Raw genomic sequence first — 24,483 nt, 5'->3', positions numbered from 1 at the left:
CAGAAATATTGGTGGTATTTAATACTGATTGAAATGAAGTAAGCTGAAGTTCATTTTCCAAGGTGTGGGGCATTTGTTAAAATATCTGATCCAAGAAGATGATGATGATAAGAATAAAAAGTAGTAGTCGTAGTTATAGAAGAACTTACAAAGAACTTTAATTTAGTTTTCAAAATATTTTTCCAGTTTCATGTTATGAGGTTTTCAACATCCATCCACTTGTATATTTGTAGGACATACATTTTTCTATTTTTCCCTCCCATTCCATTCCTTCAGCCATGAACACTCTGGTAAAAGTTGTGCAAATACATTTGTGTTTAACATATTTACATGTTAGTCATTTTGTGTATAAGGAATTAGGACTCCAGGAAAAGAAAGAAAGGTATGGGATAGGAAACATAAGAGGAGTTTTAAAAAAGTAAACATTGTATCTATTCAGATTCTGTGTTTTTGGTTTTTGGTTTTTTCCCTCTGTATGTGAATTGTGTTGTCCATAACAGCTCTCTCAGGGTTGTCTTTAGTCTCTGAAATGCTGAGAGAAGCTGCATCCATTTTAGTTGATCAACTCAAAATGTAATAATGTGTAAAATGACTTCTTAGTTCTGCTACCTTCATTCAACATCAATCCATGTAATTCCTTCCATGCTTCTCTAATGTCTGACAGTTCTTGGTTTCTTATAGAACAATAGTACTCCATAGCATTCATATACCATAACTTGTTCAGTAATTCCTTAATTGATGAACATCTCCTCAATTTCCAATTCTTTGTCACTACAAAAAGAGCTACTATATATATTTTTAAACTTGTGGGACTTTTCTCATTTTTTATGATTCTTTTAGGATATAAGCTAGTATTGATACTTCTGGGTCAAAAGCAGTGATTGGCCTTTGTGCTCTTAGGGCATAGTCCCATATTGCTCTCCAGAATGATTGGATTAGTTCATAACTCCACCAATAGCACCTTACTGTCCCAAACTTGACACAATCTCTTCAAAATGGATTTTATTCATCTTCTTAACCTCCTTTTGGCTTATTTTGATGTTAAATTTATCTAATTCTGAGAGAGAGAGGTTGGGATCCCCCATTATTATAGTTCTCTTGTTAATATGTCACTTAATAATTATTCAGTTTCTTCTCTAAGAATTTGGATGTTGTACCAGTAGGTGCATGTTTGATAACGATATGGCTTTATTACCTCTGATGCCTTTTAAGATGATATAATTTCCTTCTTTATGCCTTTTAGTGAGATCTAGTTTTGCTTTTTTTGTCTGAGATCAAAATTGCTACCCCTGATTTTTTTTAATTCTACTAAAGTGTGTTATATCTTGCTCCAGTCTTTTACCTTTGCCTTTTCTTTATACCTCTGCTTCAAATATATTTTTTGTAAGCAATATTGTAGAATTCTGGTTTTTAATCCATTCTACTATCTGCTTCCATTTTATGGAAAAATTCATCACACCCATATTAAGATTACTAATTCTGTATTTCCCTTCCATGCTATCATTCCCTCTTTACTTTTTTCTCTTTTTTCCTTTTATTCTACCTCACCACTGTTTTGTTACCTTTTCCCTTTAAATTTGAAGATCAAATTACAACTTTTACTTTACTTTTACTTTTACATCTGCTTTCCCTTTTTATCATTTCCATCTTGCCCTACTTCTCTATAGGGTAGGATATATTTTAAACCTAATTTGGGAAAGTACATTATTCCCTCTATCAGTCTAATCTGTTGAGACTAGGATTAATTTAGTTTTTAACTTATCTACTTTCCCTCTATTATAATAGGTCTTTGAACCTTTGCACCTGGTATTATTTTTTCAAATAATACTTAGCCTTCTCTTTATACAGACCATTTTATGTGTTTATGGTTTTAATCCTATCTTGTACCTACAACCTCATAGTGAAATATAATACTTTTATTTGTCTTGCTAGAAGTACCATTCTCAAAGGTTGATTAATTGATTGCTTGATTGATGCGCAGCATTGTCTCATAATCTCTGGGCCCCTCTTCTGTCCCAATAGAATTCCACTTCTCAAAAGTCATAAATTACATCAAATTATATTTGATTTATACTTCCCCCTCTTTTCAAGTATCCTATTTGGGCACACAATCCTCATGAGTCAAAGAATCATGCAAAGCAAAATCATTTCATAGACTGACTATTACCCCCTCCCCCACCCCTGTCTAAGCACAGTTGCTTCAATTGTAGCCAAAGTATCATGCAAAGCAAAATTGCTTCATGATATTTTGATTCCCTCTAAGTACACTTTCTCCCTCTGTTTCTATAATATTCCAACCACAGACCAAAAAGCCTTCACCATCAAAATACTGAATATACTCCCTCTGCCACTTTAGTACTCCAACCATCGTACTATTACCCTTGTTAATTAAAGTATGGATTAGGGCAAGATCACTTCCTTATCTATTTTTTATCAAAACCTTCTAAATATACTTCTTCCCTCTGTTCACATTATACAACAACCCTCTTTAATTAAAATATCTAGTAAAGTAAGGTTACTTTATGATTTAATTAAATATAAAGCTCCTGTTTTCTCCCTCATGTCTCTAAAGGACACCATCCTCATAATCAGCATCATTGCATGTTTTATTTATAATCATATTCTCTAAGTACAATTCCACCAACTATATTCAATCCTTTAATTATCCTGAGAAATACAATTTTCAAGAGTTAGAAAGTTATCTTCCCAGGTAAGGATGTATACAGTTTAATGTTCTTGACTAACATTTTTATTTTCTCATTGCTCCTTGCCATTTACCTTTTTATACATCTCTTGAGATTTGCATTTGAAGATCAAATTTTCTGTTCATTTCTGGTCTTTTTTTATCAGAAAAAACTTGTAAATATTCTCATTTAAACTCCATCTTTTCCCCTGTCAAAATATTCTGATTTTTTCGGTGTAGTTAATTCTTGGTTACTATCCAAGGTATTTTGCCCTCCAAAATATCATATTCTAGGCCCTCTGATGCTTTAATGTTGAAGCTAAGTCCTGTATAATTCTGATTTTGCTTCATTTGTATTTAAATAGCTTCTTTTTTGTTTGTTTGCAGTATTTTCTACTTTAGTTGAGAATTCTGGTATTTGGTTATGATGATAGTCTGCAATTTTTATTTTGGGAATCTCTTTTTGGAAGTGTTCTGTACATCCTTTCAAGTGCTATTTTGTTTTCTTAATGTAACAAATTAGGACAACTTGCCATGAAAATTTCCTGAAAGGTATTTTCCAGGCTCCTTTTTGTTTTTTAGCTAGGCTTTCAGGTAGAACAATAATTCATAAATTATCTTTTCTGGATCTATTTTGTTTCTTTTTTTTCCCTAAAAAGTACTTTACATGTTTTTCAATTTTTTCATTCTTTTGATATGGTTTGATGGAATCTCTTTTTTTAGGTTTTTGCAAGGCAAACTGGGTTAAGTGGCTTGCCCAAGGCCACAGAGCTAGGCAATTATTAAGTGTCTGAGACCGGATTTGAACCCAGGTACTCCTGACCCCAGGGCTGGTGCTTTATCCATTGTGCCACCTAGCTACCCCGTGATGGCATCTTGATGTCTCATATAGTCATTAGTTTCTATTTCTCCAATTCTTATTTTTTTATGATTTTATTTTCTTCAGTTAGCTTTTGTACTTCTTTTTCCAGTTGGTTAATTTTACTTTCAAATGAATTATTTCCCTTCTTCGTCTAGTTAATTTTACTTCTTAATGAGTTTCATTCACTTTCCAGTTGGTCAGTTTTATTTTTTCATGAGTTATATTCTTTTCCCGGTAGGTCTCTTTTCACTTTTAAAGGAGTTGATTTCTACATTCAATTTTTCATAGTTCTGCATGAGTCTCATGTGTTTTCTCCATTTTTTTCCTTCTACTCTTCTTTGGTTTTTAAAATCTTTTTTAAGCTCCTGCAAGAGATTTTGTGTTTGAGTTCAATTAATAAACTCCTTTGAGACTTCCTCAGTACGTAATTTCCATTGTTTACTTCTGAGGGGGCATTTTTAATCATCTCTAACTGAATAGTTGTTTTCTATGCTTATTGCTCTTTTTTTGCTCACTTTGAGACTTGAGTTCTGCTCCTGCTATAGGGAGTATAGTCATAAGTTTTCATGTAGGGGTCAGGATTTGGTCCCTGGTTTATTACTTTCCAAAGTGTTGCCTATGTAACCCAGGTATTTTCTATTATTATTTCTATTATCTATTATTTCTATTATCTATTAAGGGTTTATTTTTTCCTTTATGTCCAGGCTTTCCTTACCCAGTACTGTATGTTGCCCTAATGTTCCCAAGGCTCAAACTTTGCTTGGAACTGGGACCCTACTTGCTGACCTGAGGATTAGATGTCAGGACCTGAGTTGTGAGGTTGATAGAGACTTCATACTTTCTGCTCTCATACCCAGCTGGGCTCTATTTCCCCTTTTTCCCTGAAGAGAAACTTTCACTGATAAATCTCCGAGAAAAATCTCTAGAGTTGAAAACTTGTTTTGCTCTTTTTCTTGTTGGAATTTATAGCTTTAATTTAGAGAGTTCATTTAACATTGTGTAGAGAAAAGTTCTGGGCAGCTTCACACTGACATCTTGGTTTTTCCTCAGAAGTCCACAAAATATCTTGATAAATATTATTTCATCTTATCCTTTCAGCAATCCTGGGAGGTAGGTGGTATTATTATTTTGATTGGACTGCTGAGGAAGCTGAATCAAGCTACTACATGTTCCTCTTCAAAAATGAAAAATGAGAAATTTCAACAAAAAGTACTTTGCCTAAGATTTAACAGATTGTAAGTGGCTGAGGCTATATTTGAAGTCAAATCTTCCTGATCTCAGGTGTAGCTTTATCTGCTGTACCACCTTACTGTCTGATTTGAGTAAAAATTACTCACAATGTGAATGTGGAGCTAGAAGAGCATTTAAAGAACCTACAGTTTACTAATAGTTTACATACCTTAATCTTTAAAAATCTGGTTTCCATAAGAGAGATTCTCTCAAGTTCAAATACCTAGCATGAACTGAAGACTCATATAATCTGATTCCCAATCTGATGTTCTTCTCTTTCTACTTGTCTGACTCAGCTAGTTAGCCTTAATCAGGGGACTATTTCTTTTTCATTATTTAAACATAGTGATGTACTCATAAATATTGAACACAGAAATCTATTAGGGAAAATATATTCTGGGCTGACTTTTAAGTTTAATTTATACCATTAACATTTCCTCCATCACTTTATTTTTAATGTTTGCCAATTTTCTATGTATAAATGCTAACTCTGAAAATTTAATAGTTGGGAAAGTCAATACAAATTGACTCCAATATATCCCTGATTTACCTTAAGGGGAAAATGGTATTTGCAATTTTCTTTAGGAAGAGATTTCTTTGGAAGAGATGTTATTGTTTTAAAAATGATTAGTAATGTGGCTTTTAGCCCAAGAAATAACCTTGCATGTCAGCTAAGCCAGTGAAGCAAACCTCAATCCCTACTGGTGAAAATTAGATAGAAAATCACAAAAATTATCTGTTATATCATAATTTGTTAAGTGTTTATTAATTACATTGATTGTGTTCTAGTTCTAGTTGCAATGGAATTTTTTCAGGAGCAAGGAACCTAGATCTTTGAGTTTGTATGGTTTCATTAAACTTCCCTGATTTTGCATATTAAAAATAAAAAACAAAAACAAAACCTTAAATCATGAGATGAATAATCACTTTCCCATTATCATACCAACAAATATTATTGGTCAAAATTTTCATCTAGGCCTTATGACTTCCAATTGAGTACTTTTTCCCAAATATGACAGAACTTTTTGCCTAAGGAATTTTTTTTAAGAATAATGATAAATTTGATTTATTTTTCATTATAGTTATCTTAAAGGTTATAGCTTAAAAATATTTAACCAATACTGGAAATGATTTAGGAAGCCTGGTCAATTATAAATGTCAAATTCTTGAGTCATTCTGGCTGAGTCATTTGGAATGAATATTGGGAGATTAATTAGATATGTTTTTATAGTGGACAGTGATAACACCATGGATCCCAGAGTAGTAAAGGACAGAATGGACCCAAGAGAATTTGTGGAATTTAGAGCATAAGGGATAACTCATTATAATACTCTCATTTTATGACTGAAGAAATTGTGAAAGGAAGTGAGTAAACCAGTCACAAAGTTAATAAGTAAACAAGTTAATAAGTAAGGGAGTAAACGTTTATACCTATGACTTCTGATTCTAAATCCACTGCCCTTTCCACTTCATTGTTTCCAGTCCAATTATGTTGAAAGGTTTCAAAAGAGAAAACAGTATAGGGAGAAAAGCAAGGGCGAAAAGTAACTGTTCTAAGAACTACCCCAAAAAATAATAAGTTCAAGTGAATTGAAATTAGTGGTGTTTGGAATAATTTAATGAGGATCACTATAATGTCAATCTGACTTAACTATGTAAATTTTAAATAGTTAAGAATTTATTGATTTAGGTACCATGATAGACATAATATGTTAACATTTGATGAATTATATATACATAAATATGCAGATGTGTAAATATATATATACACACACACACACACACACACACACACACACACACACACAGTTTTGGTATATGTATTCTTTTTTAAAATGACATTACATGATTTCCTTAAAAAAGTTCTATTCTATTCTATTCTATGCATGATCCTGGCATGAAGAAGAGGCCTCTGCAAGTAGTGGAATTCCTAACAGTGTTTGCTGGAAAAAATTTCAATAAGGAATAAAGATAGTCACTTAAAGCCTCATTGTCTCAGGGAGTTCCTTATGTAGGTCATATCTGCTAAATCAGAATCTATTTGCAATCTGTTTCAGTGAAGGAAGTTTCTGCTCTAGGAGTTCTCTAGCCTGGTGAAACTCATATTATTCACATTTCAGATTCATCATATTTTAATATAACTTTAAAAAAAATAAATGGTATAGTAAAACTAAAAAAAAAAAAAGATAAGAATGAACAGAAGCAGCTTGGGAGCCAGATGTTCAGTTGTTTCATTATGTCTGAATATCCATGATATCATTTGGGGTTTTCTTGACAAAGATATTACTTTGCCCTTCTCTTCTCCAGTTTAATTTATGTATTAATGAGGAAACTGAGGCAAACAGAGATATGTGACTTGCCCAAGATATCAGAGGTAGTAAGTGTCTGAGACCAGATTTCAACTCATGTCTTCCTTATTATAAGTCTGGTATTTTATCCACTGTGCCATCTGAAGTCAGGAGATCATTTCAAATTCTGCCTCTGATATTTTATTATCTAAATATCCTTGGACAGTTCACTTAACCTTTTTATACCTCAGTTTTCTCATTTGAAAACTAAAGCAATTGGCTTAAATGACTTCTAAGGTATCTTTCAGATAGAGATTTGTGAATTTATTGTATCAAAAACTTATTAGGCCTAAATAACATAGAATATTGATGTTGAAAAAATCAGAAATAGTCAAAGGCAAAATTACTTAGTACATGATGATCACAGTTCATTTAAATTATTTTATCAATTATTAACCAATTATTCCATCCTCCAATCCCTCCTCCCTGTCGAAAATATTTTTTTAGTAAAGCAATTTATCAAAAAAGACAAATTCTCAGATTAGTCATGTCCAAAAATATATATCTTATTCTGTATATTTAGTACATTAACTTTCATTTAAGGAGGTAGTTAACATGTTTCATCATTGTTCTTATGGAATCCTGGTTGATAGGTGGTCTTAATATCTTCAAAGTTATTTCTTTTATAAGGTTGTTGTTATAGCATAAATTATTCTGATTTTACTTCCCTATGTATCAGTACATAGAAGTCTTTCAAGATTCCTCTGAAAACAGCTCTTTCATAATTTCTTAAGGCAAAATAGTATTACATTAGTGATTCCTCAATTAATGTGTAATCTCTTAGTTTCCAGGGTTGTTTTTTTTTTTGCTTCTTTGAAAAGAGTTGCTATAAATATTTTAGTACATAAAAGATTTTCTTCTTTCCTTAATTTCATTGAGACATAAGCTTTATAGCAGATCAAATGTCTGTACATTTCGTACATTTCATTTTGCAAAATGACTCCAAATTACTTTCCATTAGAACAATTTACACCTCCACCAGCAATGTGCTTCACTATTTCTTAGGTTTAACTAACAGTAAAGAAGTAGTTCAGAGTTTAGACCAACAAAACTAAGATTACCGCATTATACAAACACTTGATATATTTTCTATGACTGTCACCCATTTTCAAAATATTAACAATAATGAGAAGATGGAATATTATGAGCAGCATAAAGCATTATTACCTTAGAATAGATGAATGGTGAAAGTAAGTTGGCAGAAAGCTTAACAACAGATTCAGTTAAGCTAAATTCTAAAGAGGAGAAATAACTATATCACTAAAGAGGAGAAAATATAAGAGAAAGAAGAAAAAAATATTAAAACATTGATATGTGTTTCTTTTTTTGATCCCCAAAAGATTCATTTCTTATTTATTTTTTATTTTTTGTATAAATGATGTTTTTTATGCATTACTGAAATATTCTTGTTTAAGAATAAACATAATAGCCCCTCCCTCCAAAAATATAGACCTTCATGAGCAATAAAGTAAAGAAAAAATAAAATTAAAGTTAAAAAAATAATAATAGGGGCAGCTAGGTGGCACAGTGGATGGAGTACTAGCCCTGAAGTCAGGAGCACCCAAACCCAAATCCAGAACCAGACACCCAACAATCACCCAGCTGTGCAACTCTGGGCAAGCCACTCCAACCCCATTGCCCTGCAAAAACAAAAACAATGATAATAATAATAATAATAATAATAATAATGATAATAATAATAATAATAATAATAATAATAATAATAATATGCTTCAGTCTGTGTTCCAATACCACTAGCTCTGTTGCAGGTGGATCACATTCTTTATGATGAGTACATCGCAAAAGCTACTTCCATATTTTTCCACTGTTGCCATTACTGATCACAACTCCCTCCATCTGTACTTCAACACTACCACATACTATATTTTCTCTCTCCTTTCACTCTGTCCCTCTTCTCAAATGTATTGTAGGGCAGCTGAGTGGTATATCAGACTGATCACCAGCCCTGGGGTCAAGAAGCCCCGAAACCACATACCACCCCAAAGGCCCAGCAACCACCTGACCCTGTGTTCCTAGACAGGCCACCCAATCCCAGCCCCTTGCAAGAAATAAAAAAGAAAAAGTGTTACATCTGACCACTCTCCCCCAAGTTGCATCCTCTCCTCCATCACTCACATTCCACCTTCCCCCATCCCCCTTCTCTCCTTCTTACTCTAGATGTCTATACCCCATTGAGTATATATGCTGTTTCCTCTCTGAGACACCTCTGATGAGAACAAAGGTTCCCTCATTCCGCCTTGCCTACCCCCTTCCATATAATTAAAATAAATTGTAATAAAAAATCTTATTATATGAAATACCTAAGCATATTCCACCTCTTCTTTCTCTTACTCCCATTACATTTCCCTTTTAACCATTGACTCCATTTTTACAAAATATTATATCTTCAAATTCAGCTCTCTCCTGTGTTTCATCTATAAAAGCTCCTTCTACCTGCTCTATCAAATGAGAAGATTCTTATTAATATTATCAGTATCATTTTTCTATGCAGGAATACATGAGGTTCATCATCATAAAGTCACTCATATTTTACTCTTCTCCTCCACCTTCTATGCTCCACCTGAATCCTGTATTTCAAGATCAAACTTTGTGTTCAACTCCGGCCATTTTAACAGGAACATTTGAAATTCCCCTGGTCTGTTGATAGTCCATCTTTTTCCCTGGAAGAGGAATTTCAGTTTTCCTGGGTAGTTGATTCTTGGTTGCATTCCAAGCTCTTTTGCCTTCTGGAATATTATATTTCAAGTCCTACGAGTTTTTAATGTAATTACTGCTAAGTCATGTATGATCCTGACTGCCACTCCATATTTGAATTGTGTACTTCTGGCTGCTTGTAATATTTTCTCTTTGACTTGGGAAGTCTGGAACTTGGCTACAATATTCCTGGGTGTTTGTTTGTTTTTTTGGTTCTCTTTCCAGGGGAGATCAGTGGATTCTCTCAATTTCTATTTTTCCCTCTGCTTCTATGATATTTGGGCAATTTTCCTGTAGGAATTCTTTAAAAATGATGTCAAGGTTCTTTTCCTGATCATGACTTTCTGATATCCCAATAATTGTCAAATTATCTTTCCTGAATCTGTTTTCCAGATCATTTGTTTTTTCAATGAATTGTTTTGCATTTTCTTCTAATTTTTCATTCTTTTAGTTTTGAAGTATCATGTCTTGACTTGTCATAAAGTCAGCAGCTTCCTTTAGTTCCATCCTACTTCTGAGGGATTTGTTTTCCTCAGAGAGCTTTCTTATCTCTTTTTTCCATCTGGCAAATTCTGTTTTTTAAAGCATTCTTCTTAATAACTTTTTGAATGGTTTTATCCATTTGACCTATGCTGGTTTTTAACATATGATTTTTTTCAGCATTTTTTTGGATCTCAGTGACTAAGCTGCTGACTGACTGACTACTTTTTCATGTCTTTCCTGCATATTTCTCCTTTCTTTTCCCAATTTTTCTTCTATCTCCCTCACTTGATTTTCAAAATCTTTTTTAAGCTCTATCATAACTTGAGCCCAATTTCCATTTTTATGGGAGTCTTTAGATGCAGGAGCTTGTACACTTCCTCATCTTCAGATTGACTATTTTGGTCCTTCTTATGATCATAGACAAAGTCTTTCTCAATGGTGTTACTTTTTTCCTCTGTTTACTCATTTCCCCTTGCCTGTGCCTGGTTTTGTGGTGCTTCCTGAGCTTTTGAGTATTATTGGGACACCCCCACGCACAAGGATCTCAGTGTGTGAAGCTCTGTCTTTCCTCCTGGTCTGTGAATGACCACAAGTGCACCCTTCTGCCACAGGGCTGAGGTGGCAGGGGGGGGGGGGGGGCTAGACTGTGATCAGGATCTGAATGTGGTCAGAACCCAAGAATCCTGTTCCAGGGACAGAGGACAGACCTCAGAAGTCTCTCTCCACTCCACTCTGCTCCCTTTAGTAAGCTGAGTACTCAAGGCTCAGTTGCCTGGGTGCTCCTGGTTACTGACTCTGCCTGCTTCTATTTCCTGGATCTGGGCTGCCATGGCCATGCTGCTTGCTGATTACCCTGAGGGCTGGTTTTCTTGAGGTCGCTCTGGTGGAGGTCTCCTAACTGATCTTCCAAATTGTGTCCAGTGCTCCCTGGGGTGTAGGTCAGGAACCTGCCCCCATTGACATGAGCCACAGCTTCCAGGTGCCCTGGAACTGCCTCTGGGAGACTGAAGTACCTTCACTCTGGTGGCTGCCCCCCTAACCCAATGGAGCAGAGTCTTTCCACTATTTTCTAGGTTACCTTGGGCTGGAGAACTGCTTCACTGGATCCCTTTGTGGGTTCTGTCTCTCAAAAATTTAGTTAGAGTTATTTCATGAGTTTTGAGAGATAACACCTAAGAGAGGCCCTTCTCCTCTTGATATGTGTTTCTAAAGGGAACAACCATACCTGTACTTGAGAGGAGGGGTGAAGAAGTAGAACAGACAAGTTGGGAATAGCAGCTTAAGTCCAACACATATACACACACACACACACATACACACACAGAAGAAAGCAAAAGAAAATTTAAAATATTGAAAACTGGTAATACTCTAACTCAAAAAGGGGAAAGTTGGAAATGATAGAAATGATGGGAGGACATTGGCAACCACAAAATTAAATTAATACTAAGTCATATATTTGGATAACATATTTTTAAATTTTTCAAAGTGGACCCAATATCATTAATCTATTTTAAAGGTATAATCACTTTTTAGAGAAAACCAGGTATGTAAAGAAGAAGCTTATACCTAAAGAAAAGACATGAAAAGCTGTGCCCCCACATTCTGTTGTAGAGATGAGGAAGGGGCATCAATTGTTGTGGGACATTACATATATGGTAAGAACTTTTATGCTTTAATTGATTTTTCTGATTTTTCCTTTTTATCTTTAACAAATTCTTATATAAGAAAGACATGAAGGCAGTGATGTGTAAGTCTACATGTAGAATCAGAGGTGATATAAAGAAAAATGTTAATACGTTTGTGTTTTTTAAAGGGAACAATAATATTAGTCATAACTTTGCCACTTACTGAATTTATGACCTAAGCAAATAGCAATTTTACTGCACTTTAGTTTACACTGTTATAAAATTAGAATAATACTACCCTAGCCATATCATCTGAATCTACTTTTTATACCTATAAAAATTTTATGACAATTACTATCCTTGTTCAAAATATTAGAAAGGAACTTTAGGCTTCTGCAATAAATTTTCTTCATGAATTTGTGTGTCATCCTTGTGCAGCAACCATGTTAATCTTCTCTGTATCATTCACATTTTAGTATATATACTGCCAAAGTGTGCACAGAACATTTTCTAAAATAAGAATATTATAATAGTCATAAAACAGACTGAAAGATATAGCTTGTATAAGATACTACTCAATTTATTATTTGTTGACCCCAAACAGCTCCACATTCAATTGTATATTTTTTTACAAATGCATTTTTTAGTAGATTGAAAGAAAAAGTACAAAAACAGAGATAGAACCTTTATTTAAGGTGAATGGCATGAAGGTAACTGAAAAATAGAAAGAAGGCCAGTGCTCATTTCTTTTTATTTCTGTTTTCTCTACCAAGGAGAATGACCTTTTCCCCAGAAATTCTATAACAAAAATAGCTTGTCCAATTTGATAACCTAGATTAGGTGGAAGAGCAAAGAGCACCTAGATACCTTTGATGAATTTAATGCACTTGATCTAAGTGAACTACAATCTTAAGTGAACTGAAAAAACTGATAGATGTGACTACTGAACCACAGAACCACTTTCAGTGATATTTGAAAGCTCATGGGAAAATATGAGCAATAATATGAAATGTACAAAGGCAGTGTTGTCCCAATTAAAAAATTGAGTCTTCAAACTTTAGACCAATGAGTTTGATTTTAATTGATGGGAAAATTATCAAATAGATAATTAAAAAGACAGTTGGTGAATATTTATAATGGGAACCACTATTACAAATAATTAACCTGATTTCATCAAAAATTGGACATGACATACTAGCCTCATTATTTTGGGGTCAAGATTATTAATCTAGTAGATGAGGCAAATGATATGGTAATTATTCTAGATTTTATTAAAGTTTTTGATAATAATAGCTCATACTATTATTGCAAAGATTTGAAAAGTACACACTAGATGATTCTAAAACTGTGATTTAAGAACTGATTTAATTGTTAGATTCAAGGATTATGTGTAAATGATTTAGTACAAATATTGAAGGAAATTTCTATTCTTATAATTCAGGAATATTTGTTTGACCTTATACTATTTTCATTTTGATCAATGTCTTTACTAAAAACATGAAGGGAAAATTTCCTTGAGACTCAAAAATGGGAGCAATAACAAAGACATTGCATGATAGAGACAGTATAAAAAAGATTTTGAAATGTTTGATCTACCATTCTCAATAGGACAGCTTGATAAAGTAGTAGATAGAGCACTGGCTTTGTAGTCAAGATGACAGGCATTCAAATCCAGTCTCAGACAACTGAGTGATATTTGATAGCTGTGTGACCTTATACAAGTCACTTTACACTGGTTGCTTTTCCAGGACATATCTAGTCATTCTGATACATATCTGACTACTTGACCCAGATGGCTCTGGAGTAGAAAGTGAGACTGGTAATTTAGCACAGCACCTCTCATTCAGATCCAATCCATGTGCTTATCATGGCATCATCTCCTTGATGTCATGGTTGTCTTTGAATTCCTCATAAGAGTAAGCTTAAGTATCACTTTCTTCTTGAAGCTTTTCTTGATTTTCTGCAGGGCATCCCTTCCCTAGACTACCTGGTTTCAATTTTATATCATTCCATATCTATATTATATATACATACATATAATCTCTTTCATCAAAATGTGAAGCTTTCATAGAAAGGAACTATTTCTTTGTATCCTGCTACTTAGTACAAAATGCCTTACCTTGTTGACTGATAGATTTGAGATTTAGAGATGATTTCCCTGCTATTTTAGATTACCCTGATTCTGGGGCATAATTTTCTTGTGAAAAGGAACATGATCACATGTTAGTAACATTTTTCTAGTTTAATTATAATGAAATAAAAAGAAAAATAGTAAAAGAAAATTGGAAACAATATCACTATTACCAAAATGTGGCCTAGTCAATCTCTTGACTCCCCAAGATCTTTCAAGGAATAGAGAACTCCACTATTTTTGAAGTAATACTGAGATGTTTTCTTTTTTAATGAGATAAATATCAATAAATATTTCCCATAAACATTCTTGGGGGGAGGGGGAGAGAAATTCCTCAATTATTTTAAATTATAAAGGCATCCTGATGACAAAGACTTTGAAAAACCGCTTGACTAATAAATTGGGTTAAAGAGAAACTTCCCTTCAAACTTTCTGTTCAGCTCTTGTCATTTCAACAAGACAGTTTGAAAATCCTCTATGTCATTGAATGCCCATATTTTCCCCTAAAAAGTATGTTCAGTTTTGGTGGGTAGTTGATTCTCAGTTGTAATCCAAGCTCTTTTGCCTGCCAGAACATCATATTCCAAACTCTACAAAGTCTTAAAGTAGATACTGCTAAAGCCTGTGTAATCCTGCCTATAGCTTCAAGATATTTTGCATTGTTTCTTTCTGGCTGGTTATAAAATTTTCTCCTTGATTTAAGGGGATCAGTAATTTGGCTACAAAATTCCTGGGAGGTTTTATTTTGGTATCTCTTTCAGGAGGTGATCAGTGGCTTCCTTCAGTTTCTGTTTTACCTTTTGCTTCTAGGATATCAGGGCAATTTTCCTGGAGAATTTTTTGAAAAACAAAATGAAGTCTAAGCTCTTTTATTTTTCAAGACTTTCAGGTAGCCCAATAATTTTTAAATTATCTTCTTCTGAATCTGTTTTCCAAGCCAGTTGTTTTCTAATGATATATTTCACATTTTCTTCTGGTTTTCCATTCTTTTGATTTTGTTTTATTATTATTTGGTTTCACTCAAAGTCATCAACTTCCATTAGTTTTGAAAGAATTATTTTCTTCAGAGATCTTTTAAATTTCCTTTTCCATCTGGCCAATTCTGCTTTTTAAGGTATTCTTCTTATTGACCTTTTAAACTGTTTTTTTTTATTTGACCTAAACAGGGTTTTAAGATTCTATTTTCTTTAATGATTTTTTTGTATCTCCTTCATCAAGCTGCTGAATTGATTTTCATGAATTCTCTGTATTGCTCTCAATTGTCTTCCCAATTTTCCTTTTATCTTCCTTTCTTGATTTTCAAAATATTTTTGAACTCTTCCATTGCCTGACAACAATTAATATTTTTCTTGGAGGTGTTGGCTATAGAAGTCTTGATTTTGTAATCTTCTGTGTATATATATTTTGAATCTTCAGGGGACCAAATAATTGTCTACAGTAAAATTATTTTTCTTCTGTTTGCTCACTTCCCCAGCCTTTGACTTGATGTCAATTCTTTGTTAGTGTGGGGCTCTGCTTCCAGGGGAGAGTACACTGACTCAGGCTTTTGATTGTTTTTGCAGCTGTTTTCATGGACACCCTCCCCCTCCCCCTCACCGTGGGATCTTCTAAGAGTCTCTGACCACTCTCCTGGCCTTTGTTCTGGTCTGTGGATGACCACAAGCACTTCCCTTTGCCCTGGAGCTGTTAAGAATGTCTCTGCTCTGCTATGGTAGAAAAGTTCTCTTTTCTGAGACTGGGATCTGAGTAGGGGAAAAGCAATAGTCTTGTCTCAGAGATAGCAGAAAGAACTTTTCTCTCTCCCCTTACTGTCTGTGGGCTGAGAACTCTGGAAACAGTTTTGTTGGGTTCCTTTGCAGTTTCCAATGGTCAAGCTTGTGCTGAGATGTGTGCTGACCTTTTCTCCATGTTAACTCTGGTTCAGCAGAGTTTTCCCATTGACCCTTCAAGTTGTCCTTTGCAAAATCTGGGCTGAGAGGTTTCAAAACCATCCTGCTGTCCTGGACCTTGGCACCCCCAGGGACCCAGGTACTCCATGAACTGTTTCTGGATGGTTGGTGTCAGTTTGGTCAGGTGTGACCAAGACTTTTCTTTGACCCTTTCCAACCACAGTGTAGCAGACCTTTCCTAAGAATCTTCCAAGTTGTCTTGAGCTGGAAAATTGTTTCAATCAGTCTTTCTGCCACTCTGGAACTTAGTTAAAGTCATTGTTTAAAGGTATTTGAAGTCATTTGGAGTGATCTTGAAGAGAGCTTCTGGGATTTTCTGTCTTCCATTGACTTTGAATCCACCCCCACCCCTCAGATCTTGATAGATAGGCAAATCATGGATCTTACATAGGTGTGACAGATAGACAATGATCTGTCACCACTATTGAATAAGAAGAGATTGTACTGAATCATATGTGGGGAATTTTACAATACTTTCAATGATCCTAAGTGGCTCTCTGAGACAAATATTAATCTTTTAGTATTAATTTCTTCCAAGTGATGTCATATGATTACTCACTTTGGAATACTCCGGGCTTTGTAGAAAATATTGTAAGAGATCAAATTGATTTTAATAGAGATTGACTTGGGAAAAAGTGTACCAATAAAATTGTTATTCCACAAGAATTTGATTTGAAATGAAGATATGGAAAGTCTAAGGGATACATCAGTGAAATCATTAACTGTTAGATAAGCTAGCTAGATGGTGCAGTGGATAGGGCACTGGCATGGAGTCAGGAGGATGGGTTTTGAAACCAACCTCAGACACAAAGTGCAGATCACTTTACCCTGATGCCTTCTATACAGACCCATCTCCAGTTACCCTGATTCATATATGGTCACTGGACCCAGATGTCTCTGGAGGAGAAAGGATTTAAAACAGCATCTCCCTCACTCAAATCCAATTCATGTGCTTGTCATGGCATCACCTCCCTGATGTCATGCTCTTCTTCAGGAAAGGCAGACAAAAAGGAAAAAATGACTGTTGTCAGAACTAGAGTGAAAACTGCAATATGCTGCTCCATTAGGAAGAATTTATGGAAGTATAAGGACAACAGTTTTTAAAAGGATGAGAACTAATTTGTGGGACATAACCTGTACCATTAGATCTGTGTAATTTGAGTTTCATAATTACAGAGCATACTTATATTACTGCAACCATATGCCACTGAAGGAATGTTTTTCTTTAATCTTTCATTTTAATTTATTGTAGTCTGGAAATATATTTCATTAATATATAGAACTTTTCAGAGGGAGATTTCTATTTTTATCACTATATCTATGCACATACAAAAATATGCATATATGCTGGTATAGGTATATATACACATTAATATTCATACATTTAACTTTATGTATACATTCATACATATATACACATATGACATGTATGTGTTTTTATACCTGAACTTTACATTTTTGTGCATGAATATATTTTTGTGTATAAACAAAGAGATACCTAATAGACACAAAAACACACACACAACACATACATGCAAAAAACAAATGAAAACAACTTTCCCTACCAATGCAAGACTATGCTACAGGCAAAAATTCCCCTAGGTTTTGGGATAATATAAAAAAATTGGTATAGTATTACCCTGGATTTCTTAATTTTCTACTTCTATATCCATTCAAAATTAAATGTTTTTCTCATTTGTTAACAGAGTAATAAATATAGTATTTTTAGTGAAAGTGACTATATGTGTTTCCATGGTCTAAAACAGGAAATGTAAAATAAAAAAAATATTGCTTACATATTCTAAATTTTTAAATTGATAAAAAAAATTTATAACCCACTTGTAGATTCATGTACCATGGCATGTAAATCATCTCTGTGATTCTGATAAGGTATAGTGCTTTCAACTTCCAGTCAAGGTCATTAATAATTAAATACACATCTCAGAAAAAAATCCCTTGTTATAAAAGAGATAACTTTAACATTGCCATATATATATATATATATATATATAATTTCTACATAATTATCATTTATTCTACATATTTATCTTTTCTATTTGTTCTCCAAAGATTTACCCTATTTTCCAAAAGAGCAGGGCATTGTAGTAGACAAAATAAAGGGATAGAATGACCATGCTTGTGATCTTAGGCAATGACCTTGTGATCTTAGGCAAATTCTTTATGAACTTCTCTTGCTTCTTCTGAAAATTGACTTAAGAGCCTCCCCGCTTGTCTCATGAATTTTAAAGTGCATTTTCAATGGTAAAGTGATATACACATGAATTTTGCTACCTTGCCAGGGACAATTAGTAATGTCTCCTGCAGAGTACATTAATCTGGAAGTTTGTACTTAAGACACAGTTTTTTTTTAATTTAATTTAAATATTATGCACATATATATATATACATGAATGATCTGTGCAAACATGTATTGGGAGTGAAATTATAAGTCATAGATACAAGAAAAATGTTTATAAATGACACTGAATACTTATCAAAAGGGCTAGATTTAAAAATGATTCTAAGAGCTAAGACTGAGATTTCCAAAATGCTCTATAGCACTATTTTTACACTAGCAAGAGGTTTTCCATTCTTTTATGTCCAATACCCTTTAATTATTGTCAAATAAAATTATTCCACAATGAGCATGACTTGATTCAATCACTTATATTACAAATAGTGGCCTGAGGTAACTTCATGCTTTGTTCATTTCTTAGGGTTTTCTGGTGGCCTACCAGTAACCTAAGGTTATTGTTTTACATTTGTATGCTATTATTCAGAATTTCACAGTTTCTTCTAAATCCCTTTTTGTTTCAAGTACTAAAATTATTATCCTTAATTAATATTCTTATGCTCACTGTTCTATCTTCATTAGGCATAAAGTGTAGTTTCTATATAAATATTCCAAATATAGAAATAGATACAATCCTGCATTTTTGCAGTAGTTCTAGATAGGAATACTCCTGAACAAACCATGATGAAAATATCTTCTGTGAAGAGAGACCATGGAGAAGTACTATCACCAGGGTGGGAAAACCTTCACTAACTACACAGGTCCAGTTTCCACAATGCTTATGAATTGAGAAAGGTTTCTGTATGAAGGTCAATGATATCTCTCCTCTGCTTGCTTGCAATCCATGGGATAAAGTAGTACATGTGTACTGAATGAAGATCAGAAGGAAAATATTGCAGACCTAGACATTACAGAGGAAACTATTGTTGAAATACAGATATGAAAGCTTCAGTTAGGGTGAATGAAATATTGATTAAGCACTAGGTACAAAGCACTGTATTAAATGTTGGGGATGCTAACAGAAAAATAAAATAGTTCTGGTGTCACTTAGTATGAAAAAAAGAATGGATGAAATTATTATAAATTCCAGGAATTTTTTGACTTGATTGAAGGGACCTACATGTCTAGGGACAACAAGGAGGCAAAGATGAAAGATAAGTTCTGAGTCTTGATGACTAAAAGAAGGATACTATTGGAACAAATAGAACAGTCCATTTGATATGGAGTATATAGTAGAAACACAATAAATGTGTCTGGTACAAAGTAGTTCCTTAATAAATATGTATTGGATTAATTTTAATGAAGTAGAAGAATTTTTTTCAAGAAATATTGAGCTTCAGGTATTAGTAGACAATTTAGGTAGAAAAGAGGGACAGACAGTTAGTAGTTGAATATGTGAGGTTGATATTTGGAATTACGATGAGAGAGACAGAGACAGAAATAGAAAAAGAGACAGATAATGAGAGACAAGGAAGAGAGAGGATTAGTGGATAGAATTTGAAGTGAGAAATTATATGGTACTGAAGGAAAAAGTTTGAAATATACCTGGATTTAATAAATAATAAATGAAATGAAATAAAGTTTTGCTGTACAAGGATCATTTGATTTGGGGTTCAGAGGACCTTGGTTCTTAATAATAATAATAATAATAATAATAATAATAATAATAATACGATTTATATAATGCTTTCAGATTTGCAAAGCAATATACATATATTATTTCACTGCAACTAATCCTATATCTGTCCCTTACTACTTATATGACTTTAGGCAAGATCTTTCATTTTTATAGTTAATTTATTTACTTGTATAATCCTCTAGATAGACTCAATGACCTATAAGAGTTTTTAATTGGGGGGGCATATTACCATCATTTGAGATTTCAGGGAAAAAGAACTAAATAAGTAAATATATAGAGAATTAATGAGTTGTGGAGAGGGTGAGATATGAGAAGCACTGATCAATGGCAACAAATATGTTAATGAAGCAGAAGACAAGGATATGCTGAAAGGAATCAAATTGCATGCTTAAAAGAGAAAGGGTTGTAGGACTTTGCAATGAAGGGAGTGAAGTAAAGTAAATTAAGAACAAGTGCTAGCTGGGAGAATAAATGAATATGAAAGGAACAGAGGTCATAATGATGATGAAGAGCATGCTAAAAATGGAGTGAGGAAAAATCAAGAATGTGTGGTAAGAGAAGGAAATCCCTGTACTAAATAGTTTTGAGGTGAGGTAGAACAGTTTTCTGTGATAATAAGACATAAGGCTTCATGAGCTCTAAGGGTAGTTGACTTAAAGAAGAGTATAGGAAGTAAATAGAATGGTTCTTCTGTTCTTTGGACTAGGAATTAAGAAACCAAAATTTCAACCCCAGATCCATTGCTTGTTAGCTTTGTGACTAGTAACTTTAAAGTATACCGTAGCTTCAGCTTCCTCAAATGTGCAAGAGGTTGTTATGAGACAAGTGCTTTGAAAATCTAAGTGAACATTATGAATTTAGAATCAAATAGAAGTGGTATCATTTTTAATTTCAAAGTAATAAAGTGTAGTGTGAGCTTATGCATTCAGCAACATGCAACTGACATGATGAAATATCTACTTCTATGGTAAGGGCAATGTGCTATGAACTGTTGAAGAGACAAACAATAGATAAAAACACACTTTCTCTATACTGAAGAAAGACTATTATCTCAGGGCATTTAGATTGCAAAGTTGATAAAAATGAATTGGCCTGGTCTTCTTGAGTTCAAATCTGGGTCTCACAGTTACTAGCTATGTGTATCTGGGGAAGTCACTTAATCCTGTTTGCCTTAATTTCCATATCTGTAAAATGAACTGGAGAAGGAAATGGCAACCTATACAAACATATATTTTTAATGTTATTTATTTATTTATTTAAGGCAATGGGGTAAAGTGACTGGCCCAAGGTCACACAGTGAGGTAATTATTAAGTGTCTGAGGCTGGATTTGAAATCAGGTTTTCCTGATTACAGGGTCAGTACTCTATCCACTGCACCACCTTGTTGTCCCTCCAATATCTTCTTCTAAAGAATAACAACAGCCACCCACTAGTTGTTTCAGAAACAACTGGACAATAACTGAACAACAAATGATTGTAAGTTTGGTGCTACAGTCATTGAGAAAAATAGGAAATGTGGCAGTCACTAAATTATGGTAGCAGAGATTTGGACAGGATTCATAATTGGATGATGTTATTTTCAAAAAAAAGTAGAAGTTGAGTATGGAGTGAAAGTGAAATAAAAATCTACTTATGGCAGTTGCATACAGTATGAAGGAGCATGCTGACTTCATCTTTGAGTTCAGTATGACAAGGAACACGAAAGATGACTGGACACCATTAGAGTGGTACTAGGAAATATGTTGTTTTCAGGACTCAGAAATGTCAAATGTTTCAACAGCATTAGAACTGCAAAAGAGTTTTTATTCCATCCCAGAAAATTTCTGCCTATTCAAGAAAGATTAAATTTTCTTTTCTGTTCCACAAAGTACAGCATTTCAGCACTATTTTCATTTCCTTGTGTGTGTAGAATCTTAATGGGTTTAGAAAGGTTTTGTAAAAACATACATAAAAAGATATTTTTCTTGAAAAAGAAATCTAAGATTCACATATATCTGTACCTTTGTTTCAGCTAAAACCTGAAAATGAGGGATGAGCAATTTGGGAGGAGACTTTGAATACAGAAGCAGAAGGCTTGTTAATGATGGGGTCAAAGTGACAGTTACCTGTAAAATTATGCTATAAATATTTGTTTTGATAATTACTTAGTTTAACACTGAGATTTGATCCAGATGGGAAAATACTGCAGTTTCATTCATGAAGATTTGATGATTACAATTAGAAAAATGTAATGAAATGTGACCTGAAGTAATGGAGAGAAATCTTGTCTCCGAGTATGGAATCTCAGTTCAAGACTCTCTCTAGAACAATATTCAAATCATTGATTCTCATAGGCAGTTCTCTGATATTGAAGTCACAGATCAGCTGCTGGTCTACATTGGTAAGAGGAGTTTCCTAATTTCCACACTCTACTAGTGACATCTAAGGATATGTTTATGTATATTACTTATATACATATATACTATAAACATAATGAAGACACACGTTTTATATATTAGATATCAAAATATTTTAGATGTAATATGTATTATATATGCATATTATATCATGTAGCAGTCTAAATTACATTGTCTTCCTACTGATGATTTGTGAATTATATAGAATGCTATTAAGAAACAGAACTTAAACATTTTTGTTGTCTATTCTCTCTTTAAAACACTTTTAGAGGGGGTGGCTAGGTGACGCAGTGGATAGAGCACTGGCCTTGGAGTCAGGAGTACCTGGGTTCAAATCCGACCTCAGACACTTAATAATTACCTAGCTGTGTGGCTTTGGGCAAGCCACTTAACCCAGTTGCCTTGAAAAATCTTAAAAGAAAACCAAAACACTTTTAGTAGTAAAGATTTAGTAAAATTCACCTTTGCTCTAATAACTGAAGCTAATTTGATTATGAATATACATGCATGTGTGTACATGTATATAAATATATTTTCACTCATAGATATATTGTTTTATTCTTAAATATATGTTCCCATTTACATGCATATATCCTCACATATATGCATGCGTGTGTGTCTACGCATACACATAATCACTTTTTCTGTTTCTGTAATGCAACCCTTCTGTAGTTTGATTTAGGTGACAATAATTTCCTATATTATAACACAGGGATTACAATTTTTATTTGATTGCTATAAAGAAATATTGCTTAATTAATATTTATTTAATAATATGAAATTTTGTAAATTGCATAAAGAGGTTGGCTCCCAAATATTCTATGACCTTTGAAGTTATTTTAAATGGATTTTTTATAAATTCTATATATTTATTTTATTTTGAATATGAAGAAAGTCTAATTGTCTAGTTTATTTTTTGCATCCCGATACCTTAGCATCTTGGATCTTATCTGCATGTTTATATTGAACCAATGATATTCTTACAAAAATTTTATCTGTATGCAGAGATGATTTTTTGTACTTTTTGATTGTGTTTATTCTTTATTTTTTTGTTCTTTTTGCTATAATGAGTATTTTTGACCTTATAAAATTTGACCATCATGACAATGAACATTTTTGCTTTACCCTCAATATTACAGGAAAGCTTTCTAATGTTTTTTTCATTGCAATTTATGTTAATCCTTGGTTTTAGATTGATATTTGCTATAAACTGAAATAAAATTTGATTTACAAATAGTTTTAAATTAATGAATTCTATATTTTTTCAAAGTCAGTTTCTTCATATATGGATATAATGTTTGGTTTTTATGATCAGTACAATATCTTTGCCTTTTTAGTTTTTACATTATATGGCAACAAACTGTACCTTTTTCCTGAAATAATCTTAAATTATTAATAGAGGAAAATTTGACACATTGCTATAGCCTTGTTGCTCATGTTTCATTCAATATTCTTTTTGTTAAATATTCATTGGATGCTGATTTATAGTAATCTTTCTTTGTCAATTCTCTCCATCATTGAATGTCAGCCATCAGAATTTGGAAAGTTGCCATGTATGTTCTTTTGTATATCATTTATGTAATATTAAAGTTATTTTTCTTAGGACAATAGCTAGAATTTACTTTCAAACCCATTTGTCCTTTTTTCTCAATTAATTTATGACATACTCAGTTTCTCTAATTGGATGAGATTCTTTAAATTATATATTAATTTTGTTAATATGGATATATATTTTTCCAGAATACACATTTTCACTTAATATTATATTTTATTGATAAAATTTAGTAAATTATAATAATTCCCATTGTTTCTCATTTGTTGAGCTTATTTCTTCCCTTTTTAAAATAAATATTAACAATTGGATTTTCTATTCTCTTGTAAACAAATTTTTATTTAGCAATTTAATAGGATTTTCATTTTGCCATAATTGTCAGATTCTTACCATAGCTTTCATTCTATTTTCAACTCCACCAGAAATAATAAGTCTCTCAATTTCCCCATATCCTGACCAACATTTGCCATTTTCTTTTTTGTCTTATTCAAGTCAATCTAATATTTGTGCCATAGTACCTTAAACAATTTTAATTTGTATTCATCCAAAGTGATTCGGAGCATTTTTAATGTTTCTA

General features: G+C 33.1%; 1 protein-coding gene and 1 pseudogene across 1 annotated transcript in view; one reads left to right on the top strand and one right to left on the bottom strand.

Annotated features, from left to right (window-relative positions):
• The window catches only part of GABRG3 (gamma-aminobutyric acid type A receptor subunit gamma3), an 885,739-nt gene that overhangs the window by 427,813 nt on the left and 433,443 nt on the right, over positions 1 to 24,483 (top strand). The gene's annotated exons all lie outside the window — the stretch shown is intronic.
• On the bottom strand, positions 12,344 to 12,442 carry LOC141510527 (U6 spliceosomal RNA; annotated as a pseudogene).

The sequence above is a fragment of the Macrotis lagotis genome, chromosome 1 (genome assembly GCF_037893015.1).
Source record: "Macrotis lagotis isolate mMagLag1 chromosome 1, bilby.v1.9.chrom.fasta, whole genome shotgun sequence".
Classification (NCBI taxonomy): Eukaryota; Metazoa; Chordata; class Mammalia; order Peramelemorphia; family Peramelidae; genus Macrotis; species Macrotis lagotis.
Note: the sequence above shows the minus strand (reverse complement) of the source record. Positions and strands in the feature narration are given on the sequence as shown.